Genomic DNA, 12,812 nt, shown 5'->3' with positions numbered 1-12,812 from the left:
TGTTACATATTTGCACTTGCACTTAGGCACTTTTTTTATCTATATTCCACATATTGACCCCTCAAGGCCAGTTACATGGGAATGGCTTTTCGACAGAGTTGAGAGACAATGTGATTTTGTCTTAGCCCACTGGGGCATTATTATCAAGCATGGCAATGTATTCTGAACTATCCACACAAGTAGCCATATGTGGACAGTATTGCTGTATTTTGCAGTTATTTTGTACTGTCTAGGGCTGTACTGCTTTAAATACTCTTTTAGACACATTTTTTCTCACTTCTGTTTTTTTAAGAAACAAAAATATGATTTTGATTAAATATTAATTTAAGCATGCATTTTAAATAGTATATTTATATTTATTTAATATTTATGTACAAGCCCGATGTATCTCAAAAAGATGAGGTCATCATTTGCTACAGGATAGTATGTTTTCTATGTTGTTGCCTGCTAAGCTCTGATTGATTTGCACTTGCACTTTAAAGACTGGTCCTTTCCTAACGCAACATGTCATGTGATCAAGCTTCAGGGGAAGCGAAATGCGTTATGGCAGACAGGCTGGGCGTAAATAAAGCACTCTAATTCTGCACTGATTCATGGGTCTGCTCTTCGTCATTATTCGAGTTAGGAGCATTTGTTGGTGACGATTTACTTCATATATATATGCTGCACTTATGGACATGTTCCGTGGCATGCTTGATGCAGATGACCTCAAGCTACTTTGAGCCCTTGGTGAGTCTGGGCTTGAAAGCTCTAGAGTTGTGGTTATACGGTTAATTAGCAAAACGGAAGAAACTATGGGTGTTACCTTTCAGTAAAATGCGCCGCAACATGGAGTCTGCGTGTGCAGAGCATGGGACTTGATGCGTACTTCAAGGCCGATGCATGTGGTGCCTCCGAGCATTGGATTGACATTCCTGGGGCACTATGGGAGTAGCAGTCCCGGTGCGCGCGTTAATTGACTACGATTATGTATGACTCTGAACATTGAGGGATAAATGACGCATTGGAACTGTGATAATTATTACTGCACTTTAATGCTTATATGTTAGAATGTATGCAGCGCGTATTTCAATTTACTCTTACCGTTTTGATATTGTTTCCGAATTTGACAAAGGACGCTAGCCCAGCTGTCTTTCATAGTAAGCCTGACGACATTTTATCAGTGCTCCGTGATGGGGCTCTCAACAGTATTGTAATGCCATTATAACTGAGCATTAGCCTTGAAATTTCAGTGTCGAGCAGCGCGAATGGCAGACATTTTTATACCATGCAACCAGCGCGAATGTGTAGTATATAATGGCCTATGGTGATTATGGTTTCTTACCAGGTTCATAACAACATGAAAGGCATTTTACTTTACAGTGGTAGCGTTGATATGCCAATTATAACATTGTACTGTATTGGTTTTGGTATTTGCCCCATGCACTTTATTTTCCAAAAGATTTTTTAAGGCATTAGTCACTTTATAATTACCGTCAGTTATAACCATCAGGTACATAGTATTAATGAAATGTGCAGTATCTATTCACTGTTTTTAGATTATTCAATGTGATATTTATAGTTGTGATGCCATTAACTTTTTTCTATGTCTATGATTTTAATTGTATATAGGCTGACTCTAAAATGGCGCACACTAGTCTGAGGAAGGCTGCTGTGTCAGCTGAAACGCGTCTCTTTGCTGGGTCTAAGAAGGCTGATCTAATAAAAAGCCTTAACCTAAATAGCCCTCGTGTGCATGCTCTTTTTCCAGAAGTGGAGCAGAGGTTTTGTCTTGTGTGTATATATATATATATATATATATATATATATATATATATATATATCACTCCACACCTCCTCCAGCAACGAAGAAGCAGGGGCCACACGGGGGAGACGTTTGGAAGCTCTTTAATCAGGTATGCGGCATAATGCATTTCGGCCAGACGGCCTTCTTCAGATGCCTTGCAATGTTCGGGCGACTTGACCACTCGCTTTAAAATATCCTGCAAGTTCTCCTATTGGTCAGAGCCCGCCCTGCCCCACCAATGAGGTGTTGTGATCACCACTCACTGAGAATGAGAACTGCGAGTCCCAGAATCCCTTTCTCCGGTAAGTGCTGCACGGGACATCACCAAGTGGTTTGGCGGGAGTGCAGGTAAATCACGTCGTGCTCAAATGTCTATGTCCCATGAATGTTATATGAAAGCAGCTTCCTCCGGTCCCCAATACGTTCAAGCCCCTCAGCAAACAGATATCACCGGGTCGGGTGGATAAGGAAATTCAGTCCACCCTCCGTGAAGTCACGGACCGCACTGCAGCCTCCCTTGTGTAGTCTGAGATTAGTGGCGGGCTCCGGGTCCTCCCAATACCATGGAAACAAAGAAGAATTCATGCCGCAGCATGCACCAGTATGACCCGGGCCACTTGTTTCATAGGAAATTTAGCCACAGCTACAGCCCAAACTGCTGATCGGTATTACAGCAAATTTGGCAATAAGGTAAGCTTTGGTTCAGAAAGCGGCCTTTTTTTTAAATGGTGTAAATCCATTCAGTAGTTACTGAGAAATAAAAAAAAATATATAGATATCTGAGCACCAAGGAGGAATCGCGAACCTTCCCGCACACAAGCTTAATTCTGGTTGGTTGCCAACACTCCAAACCAGAATGTGTTGGCAGCCATCTTGTGACTCTGTAACCGAGTCACAAGTAAGCAGTAGAAAAAAAAGAAAAAACAAGAAAAGGGGGCAAGGTAGAAACACTCTGACCCCTAGGCCTGCTCAGGGCAAAAAAGCATTTAAAAAATGGCCAAATTCGCGCTGGGTGTGCAAGTCCACACTTTGTTTTCTATAATCCCCCGGGTGGGCCAGGTCCTGGTGGCAATGTTTATGATATATGCACGGGCCGCATTGGCCCCGCATCCCCTGGGACAACACCTCCCGAGGCAATTCTTATTCAAATGCGGGGAGGCTCGGCCCCCCCCCCGCAGCCCCAGGGACCGCCACCTCCCCGGGGTTTAATCATAAAGTGCTGAGGGCATTGCGGCACCCCGCAGCCCCTAGGCTTTTTTTTAATTAAAGGTGTGGGGCTCTAGTAAAACAGGCTGACCAGGCCCCAGGGATGGGGTCCCCGAGGCCAGAAGTGGCACAGGGGAGAGAGGCCATGAGGCCCTTCTCCTTGAAAATAAAGAAAATTAAAAGGATTGGCCAAGCTCCGGGGGATGGGGTGCCCAGAGCCAAAAGTGGCCCGGGAGGGGGGCCACGCGGCCCCCCTTCCTTTAAAAACAAAAAGGGAAAAAGAGGCAAAGCCACGGGGGATGGGATCCCAGGGGCCCATAATCAGCCTTGGGAGGGGGCTGGCGGCCCCCTTCCTGTTTTATAATTTAAAAAAATATATACATAGCTCAGGCCCTGGGGGATGGAGTCTCCAGGGCCCAAAAAATATTAAGCAACGCTGGGCCACACAGCCCCCCTTATAAAAAAGAAAACTGAAACCAGTACCTCGTCGGTGGCCCTGGTCCCTCCCTGTACCACTCTGCAAACGCACCTCCTGTCGCATTTTTGGTTGGGGGATGAAGTCTCCTACAGTCTCTTGGGTCCTTGGGTGCCAAGTAGCCCAACAGGTACCTCCATTAAGCCCCACCCAGTGGGATTGCTGAGAGGTGGTCTGAGGCCACACCCCTTTTTACACCGCTCTGCAAACGCGTCTTTTGGCGCATTTCTGGTGGGGTGATGAGGTCCCCGTGTGTCCTGAGGACCTCAGGTCTAAAGTGTACTTCCTCCCCCAAGCAGCAGTGCGCCAGGAGCCGCGTTTGCAGAGTGGTGTAAAAAGGGGTTGTGGCCTTTGAGCACTCTCAGCAAACCAGCTGTATAGGGCTTACTGGAGGTAACAGGAGGGATAGTTGGCCTCCAGGGACCCTCAGGTGGAAATGGGACTTCATCCCCCAACCAAAAGCCTGCCAGGAGGCTCATTTGCAGAGCAGTGGAGAAAGGGGCCATGGCCTGTGCCCACCTCTCAGCAATCCCACTGTGTTGGGCTTACTGGAGGTAAGAGGTAGGCTAGTTGGCCCCTAAGGACCCCCAGTAGCAATGGGGACTTCAATCCCCATCCAAGAGCGTGCCAGGGAGCGCGTTTGCAGAGTGCTGGGCAAAGGGGGCATAGCCTGCTATGAGAACTTAGCAATCCTGCTGTGTGGGACTTACAGGAGATAATAGGAGGGGTAATTGGCCCCCATGGATGTCCTTGGGGGCCAACTACCCCTCTTGTTACCTCCAGTAAGTCCCACACTGTGGGATTTCTAAGAGGTCTTCGGAGGCTACGCCCCCTTTTCTACCACTCTGCAAACTCGCTTACTGGTTGGGGGATAAAGTCCACTTTACTTTTGGGGGCCAAGGAGCCTTCCTGGTACCTCCTGTAAGTCCTACGCAGGGAAATTCCTGAGCGCTGGTCAAAGGCCCAGCACCCTTTCTACACCAATCTGCAAACGTGACTACCAGTTAAAGAAGCATTTGTAATGTAATAGGTCTCACATTTGCAAGAGTTAGGGCTATTGGCATTGTAAATGTAAAAGATTTTTACTAATGTTTTTTGGTGTAGAGTGGATGTACGTTGTGTGTAGTGGAATTATGTGGTATGTTGTACAATGAAATTATGTGAATAGAAAGTATGTTGTATTTAGTGTATAGAAATTATGTGGATTGGGGTTATGTGTTTTGGAGGGTAATTATGTGGTATTGTAGTCTGTGTTGTGGAGTGGTAACCTCAGGTTTAGTCTTCCTCATTTACATAGAAGCTAAACTATAAACTCAATGAGACACAAAAAAAAGCAACCACTGAGGAGCACTTCTGGACCTAGTTGGAGGTATGAGCAGGGCCACTGGAATTATGTGAATGTTCGGCTGCACCAATATTCACATAATTAAACATTTTCTGCATTTGCCAAATATTCCATCATCTTCTGCCTAATCTGCAGATTTGAACAAAAAAGCCTTGTTTCTAGCTCAAACGGCTCAAATGTTCCCAAAAAAGCAGCGTTACGTGTTATGACATGGTGGAAGGCCCTTTGCAAAGCTGAAATGGTCATGTGTTACTTATTGCTAAATGTGGGTGCTAAATTGATACTAATGATGCACAAACCTCTCTTCTTTCTGTGCATCTCTTTCGGCATCCCTTTTGCTTCTTTCTGCACCTTTCTTCCTCTTTCTGCACCTCACTGTCTTCTTTCTGCACTTCCCTTTCTGCACTTCTCTTACCCTTTTCTGCTCCTCACTTGCCTATTTCTCTGTTGCTTTTTTGCTGCAGATCTCTTGCTTTCTCCACCTCTCTTGCCTCTTTGTGCATTTCTCTTGCCTGTTTCTGCACTTCCCTTGCCTCTTTCTGTACCTCCCTTGCCTCTTTCTGCACCTCACTTGCCTCTTTCTACACCTCACTCTCTTCCTTCTGCACCTCTTTGACTCTTTCTGTACTTCTCTTGCCTCTTTCTGTACTTCTCGGGCCTCTTTCTGTACTTCTTGAGCCTCTTTCTGTACCTCTCTTGCCTCTTTCTGCACCTCAAGTGCCTCTTTCTGCACATATTTGGCCTCTTTCTCTACCTCTCTTGCTGCTTTGTGCACCTCTCCTACCAATTTCTGCACCCTTCTTGCCTCTTTTTGCACCTCTGTTGCAAAGTTCTGCATCCCTCTTGCCTCTTTCTATATCCCTCTTCCCTCTTTCTGCACCTCTCTTGCTTCTCCCTGCACACCTGTTCCCTCTTTCTGCACCTATTTTGCCTGTTTCTGCAACCCTCTTGCCTCTTTCTCCAGTTCTCTTGCCTCCTTCTGCACCTCACTTGCCTCTTTCTGCACTTCTCTTGCTTCTTTCTGCACCCTTCTTCCTTTTTCTGCACACCCCTTGCCTCTTTCTGCACCTCTCTTGCCTCATTCTGCACATCTCTTGGTTCTTTCTGTACCGCTCTTGCCTCTTTCTGCACCCCTCTTGCCTCTTTGTGCACCTCATTTGCTTCTTACTGCATTTCTCTTGCTTTTTTCTGCACCTCTCTTGCTTCTTTCTGCCCCTTCTATCCCTTTTTGCATCATTCTTGCCTCTTTCTGCTGTTGTCTTACCATTTTCTGCGCCTCTCTTGCCTCTTTCTGCACCTCACTTGCCCTTTTTGCACTTCTCTTGCTTCTTTCAACACATCTGTTGCTTCTTTCAGCAATTCTCTTGCCTCTTTCTGCTCTACTCATGCTTGTTTCTGCATCCCTCTTGCCCCTTTCTTCACCCTTCTTTTCTCTTCCTATACCTCTCTTGCCTTTTTCTGCACCCCGTTACCTCGTTCTGCACCATCCCTGCCTGTTTCTACACCTCTCTTGCCTCTTTCTGTACCTCTGTTGCTTCTTTCTGTACTTTTCTTGCTCTTTCTACGCCCTTCATGCCTCTTTCAGCACCTCTGTTGCTTCGTTCTGCACTTCTCTTCCTTCTTTCTGTATATCTCCTGCCTCTTTCTGCACCCCTCTTGCCTCTTTATACACCTCTCCTACCTTTTTCTGTACCCCACTTGCCTCTTTCTGTACCTCTGTTGGTTCTTTTTACACTGGTCTTGCTTCTTTCTGCACCTCTGACTTAAAGGTAGTTTTAATCCCCCTGCTCTATTATGTACTAGGGCCTTACAGGGGAGGTCAAGCCAATCACAAGGGTATCCCTACCCATAGTGTACCCTAGTGTATGTAGGTGTTTTCACTATATTCTAAGTGTCTTTCAGCACAGCACTGGCTCCGGACCTGGTTAGTCAGTCAGTTACCACCAGTACAAGTCAGCAAAGAGTTGGGGGCACAGGATGACTTTGCAACAAGGCCTCTTTCTGGACCTCTGTGTGATACTTCTGCATATCTCTTGCTTCTTTCTGCACCTTTCTTCGTCTTTATGGACTTCTGTTGTCTCTTTCTGCATTTCTCTTGCTTCTTTCTATACCTTTCTTCCTCTTTTTGCACATGTCCTACCTCTGTAGACATAGTTAGAAATTAGTATTTTAAAAAATCGTAGAAATTCACTGACAAAAAACATAGGTTTCAGGGATGTTATAGTTAGAAATTAGCATTTAAAAATCCTTAGAAATTCACTGAAAAAACCATAGGTTTCAAGGACTTTATAATTAGAAATTAGTATTTAAAAAACCTTTGAAATTCACTGAAAAAAACACAGGTTGGCAGTCTGTAATTTAGAGTGGGTGTATCAAAGGGTATATTAGGGTGTGAGGAGGTGCATCAGATTATCAAATGGATGATGTCATCAGTGATGTCATTTGAGATGATATGATTGATGTCATCAGTGATGTCACTGACCATGTCATGAGTGATGTAATATGCGATGTCATCAGCAGTGCATTGCGGGGATGCGAGTTATAGTTAGCTCAACTAACTATAACGGCCGAATGTAACTGGTTTTGTATGAGTGAAATGCCCAACTAACTTTAACGTCCCTGAAACCTGTGATTTTTTCAATTAATTTATAAGGTTTTTTAAATGCTAATCCCTAACTATAACGTGTGTCACGATTCGCTCCCTGTGCTCTCATACCCACCACCAGGGGGCCGCATAGTGGGACTTTTCAGTCTTCTAATAAGCTTCCAGACCCTCCCCTGCATGCATATCCTGACTTCCAGCCATTTGGACACTTTTTGGGATTCGACATCCATTCCCAATCCATGCCGGGTTTTGTGAAAGCCAGCCTGCTTATAATTGAGGGCAGCCTACTTTTGCCTGAAACTCCATTACACAGAATTCCCTGATCACTGCTTTGTCTCCACCCCTGCAGGCAAAGGATGGGTGGAGGAATTCAACTCACCTGTGGCTGGCTGCTGCTAGCCTGCTCACACCTGATGCATGTGATTACTGAGAGCTCTTTTAAGCCCCAGCTCCCTACAGCCCAGTGTTGGTCATTGTAGCTGTTTACCGGTGAGACCGATCCTTGTTTCCAGTGCTCCCTGTGCTTTTGCTATTGTTTCCAGTGTTTCCTGAGCTTTAGTTATGCCTTGTTCCTGACCTGCTGCTGTTTTCCTTGTTCCTGAATTAGCACTGCCTGCAGTGCTACCTTGACCCCTAAGCCTTAGTATTCCCTGTTCCTGAATTGCAGCATTTTCCCTTCTCCTGATTTAGCACTGCCTGCAGTGCTCTTGTTTCCCGAGTTCCTGAGCTATAGTTATTCTTTGTTCCTGGTCCTGGTCCTGGGCTTCAGCTATTTCTTGTTCCTGATTTGCATTGCTTGCAGTGCTCTCTTGACTCCTTGTTTCCTGAGCTGTAGCTATTTCCTGTTTCCTTGAACTAGCACTGTCTGCAGTGCTACCATGACTCCTGTATTATAGTAATCTCCCTGTTCCTAAACTAGTCCTGCCTGCAGTGGTACCTTGACTCTTGAGCCTTAGCATTCCTTGTTTCTGACCTGCAGCAGTTTCCCTTGTCCTGAACTAGCACTGCTTGCAGTGCTATCTTGACTCCTGAACCTTAGCTCAATTTTTGTTCCTGCCCCAACTCTGCCTTCTTTTCTACTTTGTTTTCTTGATTCCTTAACCTGCACTATTCTAGTATACCCTTGTAGCCTCCCCTTCTGTATATCCTTCTCCAGTCCCCGCCTTTCTTCCCATTTCCTTTGTTCCATTTCCTAGTTTGCGGGCTTTTTTATTCTGCTGCCTTGCTTCTTTTGCCTCGTATGTTTGTTACCTGCTTTCTGCCAAGTGTGCACTGTGATTTCCTTTCTTTCCTGTTAAGCACTCCTCCTTGCTAGCTCCTTGTCTATTGTGCTAGTGTTTAGTTCTACCCCTTTGCTGTTAATGCCGTGCGTGTTCCTGTTTGATCACCAGGATCCGTGGGCACAGCTGACTACCTAGGTGGTGTTTCTTGTTCACCTGTGAGTATTGTCTTTGAGTTGCATTTATAATATCATCATAGGTATAAGCTTCACAGACCCTGCCTTTGCATGCATATCCTATATGTGTGTATTTGCAGTCAGTATCTGTAACAGCAATGGTGGGTAAGAAACGTACTGAGCTTCAATCTTATCGTGTGGAGTGCTTTACCCCACACCCCCCTTTGTTGTTAATGTTGTTTCATATATATGTCTTGCACATTCGTCCTGGGTTTGTTATTCTGAATGCTAAATTGCCTTGTGAGTGCCTTTCCTTTATGAGTCTTACCCATCTTGTTTACTTGTACAGGCTTCCCCTTTGGATCCCTTTTTCTCATCAGACTCCCTGCATGATCCTGGGCAGCGCTCTACTCCCTTTCCTGTGTACGTTTTCTACCCAGCTCCCAGTCCGTGCCCAAGTCCCTGACTGTGTTCCCCACATGGTCCCGGACAGTCCCTGACAACATCCCTGAAACATTTGTTTTTTTCAGTGAGTATATATATATATATATATATATCCACACACGCAGGTAGCCCAAAAGAAGTTAGACCGCAGACACGTCATGAGCTTGCTGATTTATTGGCGAAATGCAAGCAGGCAGCATAAAACAAAACAGGCATCAGTCTACATAGCGCCGGACGCATTTCGGGAGTCTTCGCTCCCTTCCTCAATGGCAAGTATTCTAACTGCGTAAGCAAAGTTCATCACACACCTGTTGCATTTGGGTTCATAGAGGAAGAGGCTCCTCAGCCTAGAGTAAAGGAGCATTTCATATGGAAATTTTTCTCAATACCTGCAGACAAAAAAAAAGTAAATGCTCCAAAGGTGGAGTGCCGAATTTGTCATACTGTCCTGTCACGGGGTGACCCTACCAGGAAATACTCATTTGGAAATTCGACCATGATTCGGCACGTTCAACGCAGGTACCCCCAGAACTATGGCCGGGAGAGTGCCAGGGAACTGGCACGAGAGGATCCAAGGGATGGTGCCTCTACTTCAACTGGAGGAGCAACTGTATCGGTGAGGGGGCGACCAGAACAGCTGATTCCAAATATTCAGCCTGTTTTTCATGGCATCATAAACAAATGTAAAGATTGTGATGAACTACTTTGTTATGGTGAACAAAGTATTATGAACATTGTCCGAGCAAGAGAAAACCACCGCTGCCGTCCCCAGCCCTAATTTTGATTCTTTTTTTTGCTCCTGTTGAGCAGTTTGACATTCCCTGTTTTTGTTTTTGTTGAGAAAAAAACAAAAAAAGAAGAAAAAAAAAGTTCTTTTTAGAACTACCTCCAATTCTCAAAAAAGAGCTGTATTCTTAAAAAAATCAAAAAGAGTAACTGAAGTGGAGTGCAGTGAGAGAGGAGAGGAAAATGAGTGAGAAAGCAAAGAAAGGCATGAGAGGGGAAGTGAAGTAGGGAGACTGAAAGAAGGTGAGTGTGGGAGGTGAGTGAGGAGAAGGAGAGTGAACATGGGGAATGAGGATAAGTGAAGAAAATGTAGTAAAGGAACGGGGGTGTGGAAGGGTAAGAAAAGAGCAGTGATGTTTAGGAAAGAGTGGAGATACAGACTGGATAAAGGCAAGTGAGTGTGAGACAAGGTGAGTAAGGGAGTGGAGAGACAGAGAAAGTGAAAGAAAAAGTGAGAGTAGAAGAGTGAGTGTCTCATTTATGAGGCCATGCGTCACTTTTACGCCACCGGTGCGTCACTTTTTGTGACGCACCAGTGGTGTAAAAAATGCGCCTTGTTGAGTCATATTTACAAAGTGACGCATCTAGGTAGATGCGTCACTTTGTAAACCCCTGCGCCACATTATACCTGCGCCAGGTATAATGTATGCAAAGGGGGCGTATTGACGCAAGGAAGGGTCGTAGAAGTGACGCAGTGAAATCTATGAGATTTCACTGCGTCACTTTTAGGACGCCGTTGCGACAAAATCTTGCGCCTGCCTCACAGCAGGCGTAAGACTGACGCAGGCCCTTTCACATGGGGCTTGCCCCATGTGAAAGGATGCATTGCTGGAGTTGCGTCACTTTTGTGACACACTCCAGCAATGCGTCACTTTTGCGCTTACAGATACGTCAGCAATACTGACGTATCTGTAACTCCTTGGGACATGATGCGTCATACATTAAATATGACGCATCAGGAATGTCTCAAGGAGAGCACACTGAGAAGTGAAGCATCGCTGCTTTCATGCAGCGATGCGTCATTTCTCATAAATGAGGCCCTGAGTGAGGGAGGAAAGAAACATAAGTGAGGGAGTGTGGCTGTGTTATAGGGAGTGAGCGTGATAGAAGAGGAGTGACAGACTAAGGGGTCAGAGAGAATGAGGCTAACAGAGAGAGAAAGAGGGAAGGGGAGTGTAGAACTAAGAGGACAGAGGGAGTACGAGAAGGAGTTAGTGAAGTGGAGTAAGGAGAGTAAGGGAAGAGAAAAGAGTGAAGGAGCAAAAGAAGGAAATAGACTGGAAGGAAAGTAAAGGTTAAGGTCTGAAAGAAGGTGAGTGTGGGAGTATGGCTGAGTTATAGGGAGTGAGCGTGACAGAAGAGGAGTGAGAGACTAAAGGGATGGAGAGAATGAGGCTAACAGACAGAGAATGAGGGAAGGGGAGTGTAGAAGTAAGAGGACAGACGGAGTAAGAGAAGGAATTAGTGAAGTGGAGTAAGGAGAGTAAGGGAAGGGAAAACAGTGAAGGTGTAAAGAAAGAGAAGTGAGAGGAAGGAAAGTGAAGGAGAAGGTCTGAAAGAAGGTGAGTGTGGGAGTATGGCTCAGTTATAGGGAGTGAGCATGATAGAAAAGGAGTGAGAGACTAAGAGGACGGAGAGAATGTGGGTATCAGAGAGAGAGTGAGAAAAGGGGAGTGAGTAAGTTAGAGGACAGAGGGAGTGAGAGAAGGAGTTACTGAAGTGGAGTAAGGGGAGTAAGAGAAGGGAAAAGAGTGAAGGAGCAAAGGATGGGAAGAGAGAGGAAGGGAAGTAAAGGAGAAGGTTTCAAAGAAGGTGAATGTGGGAGTATGGCTGAGTTATAGGGAGTGAGCGTGACAGAAGAGGATTGAGAGACTAAAGGGACGGAGAGAATGAGGCTAACAGAGAGAATGAGGTAAGGGGGGTGTAGAAGTAAGAGGACAGAGGGAGTAAGAAAAGGAATTAGTGAAGTGGAGTAAGGAGAATAAGGGGAGGGAAAACAGTGAAGGAGTGAAGGAAGGGAAGAGAGAGGAAAGAAAATAAAGCAGAAGGTCTGAAAGAAGGTGAGTGTGGGAGTATGGCTCAGTTATAGGGAGTGAGTGTGATAGAAGAGGAGTGAGAGACTAAGAGGATGGAGAGAATGGGGGTAACAGAGAGAGAGTGAGAGAAGGGGAGTGAGTAAGTTAGAGGACAGAGGGATTGAGAGAAGGAGTTACTGAAATGGAGTAAGAGGAGTAAGGGAAGGGAAAAGAGTGAAGGAGCAAAGGAAGGGAAGACAGAGGAAGGAAAGTAAAGGAAAAGGTCTGAAAGAACGTGAGTGTAGGAGTATGGCTGAGTTATAGGGAGTGTGCGTGATAGAAAAGGAGTGAGAGACTAAGGGGACGGAAAGAATGAGGCTAACAGAGAGAGAATGAGGGAAGGGGAGTGTAAAAGTAAGAGAACTGAAGGAGTAGGAGAAGGAGTTAATGAAGTGGAGTAAGAAACTGCACATTTTAATTGGTTGTACTTTTGAACACTTTGAAAGTCACATAACATTCACCCATCCCCAGTGCTCATTCCCCTGTTACCATGGTAACTCCCTCCTCACCCAGCACACAGTTCAGAAGTTCATCATACTATGTTGCAACAAAAAAGCAGCAAGGGTGTTTGACCACTCAATGTACCAGCTAATCATGTGCAATGTTTCTTGAAATGACTTTTCCTCAACCATTGAAATGACTTCTTTCAAAAAACAAAAGCATGCACCCTAGTTTTCAGAGGAGAATGTTAAGA

The sequence above is a fragment of the Lissotriton helveticus genome, chromosome 2_1 (assembly GCF_964261635.1).
Source record: "Lissotriton helveticus chromosome 2_1, aLisHel1.1, whole genome shotgun sequence".
Taxonomy (NCBI): domain Eukaryota; kingdom Metazoa; phylum Chordata; class Amphibia; order Caudata; family Salamandridae; genus Lissotriton; species Lissotriton helveticus.
The sequence above is the reverse complement of the archived record's forward strand: the minus strand, read 5'-3'. Positions refer to the sequence as shown.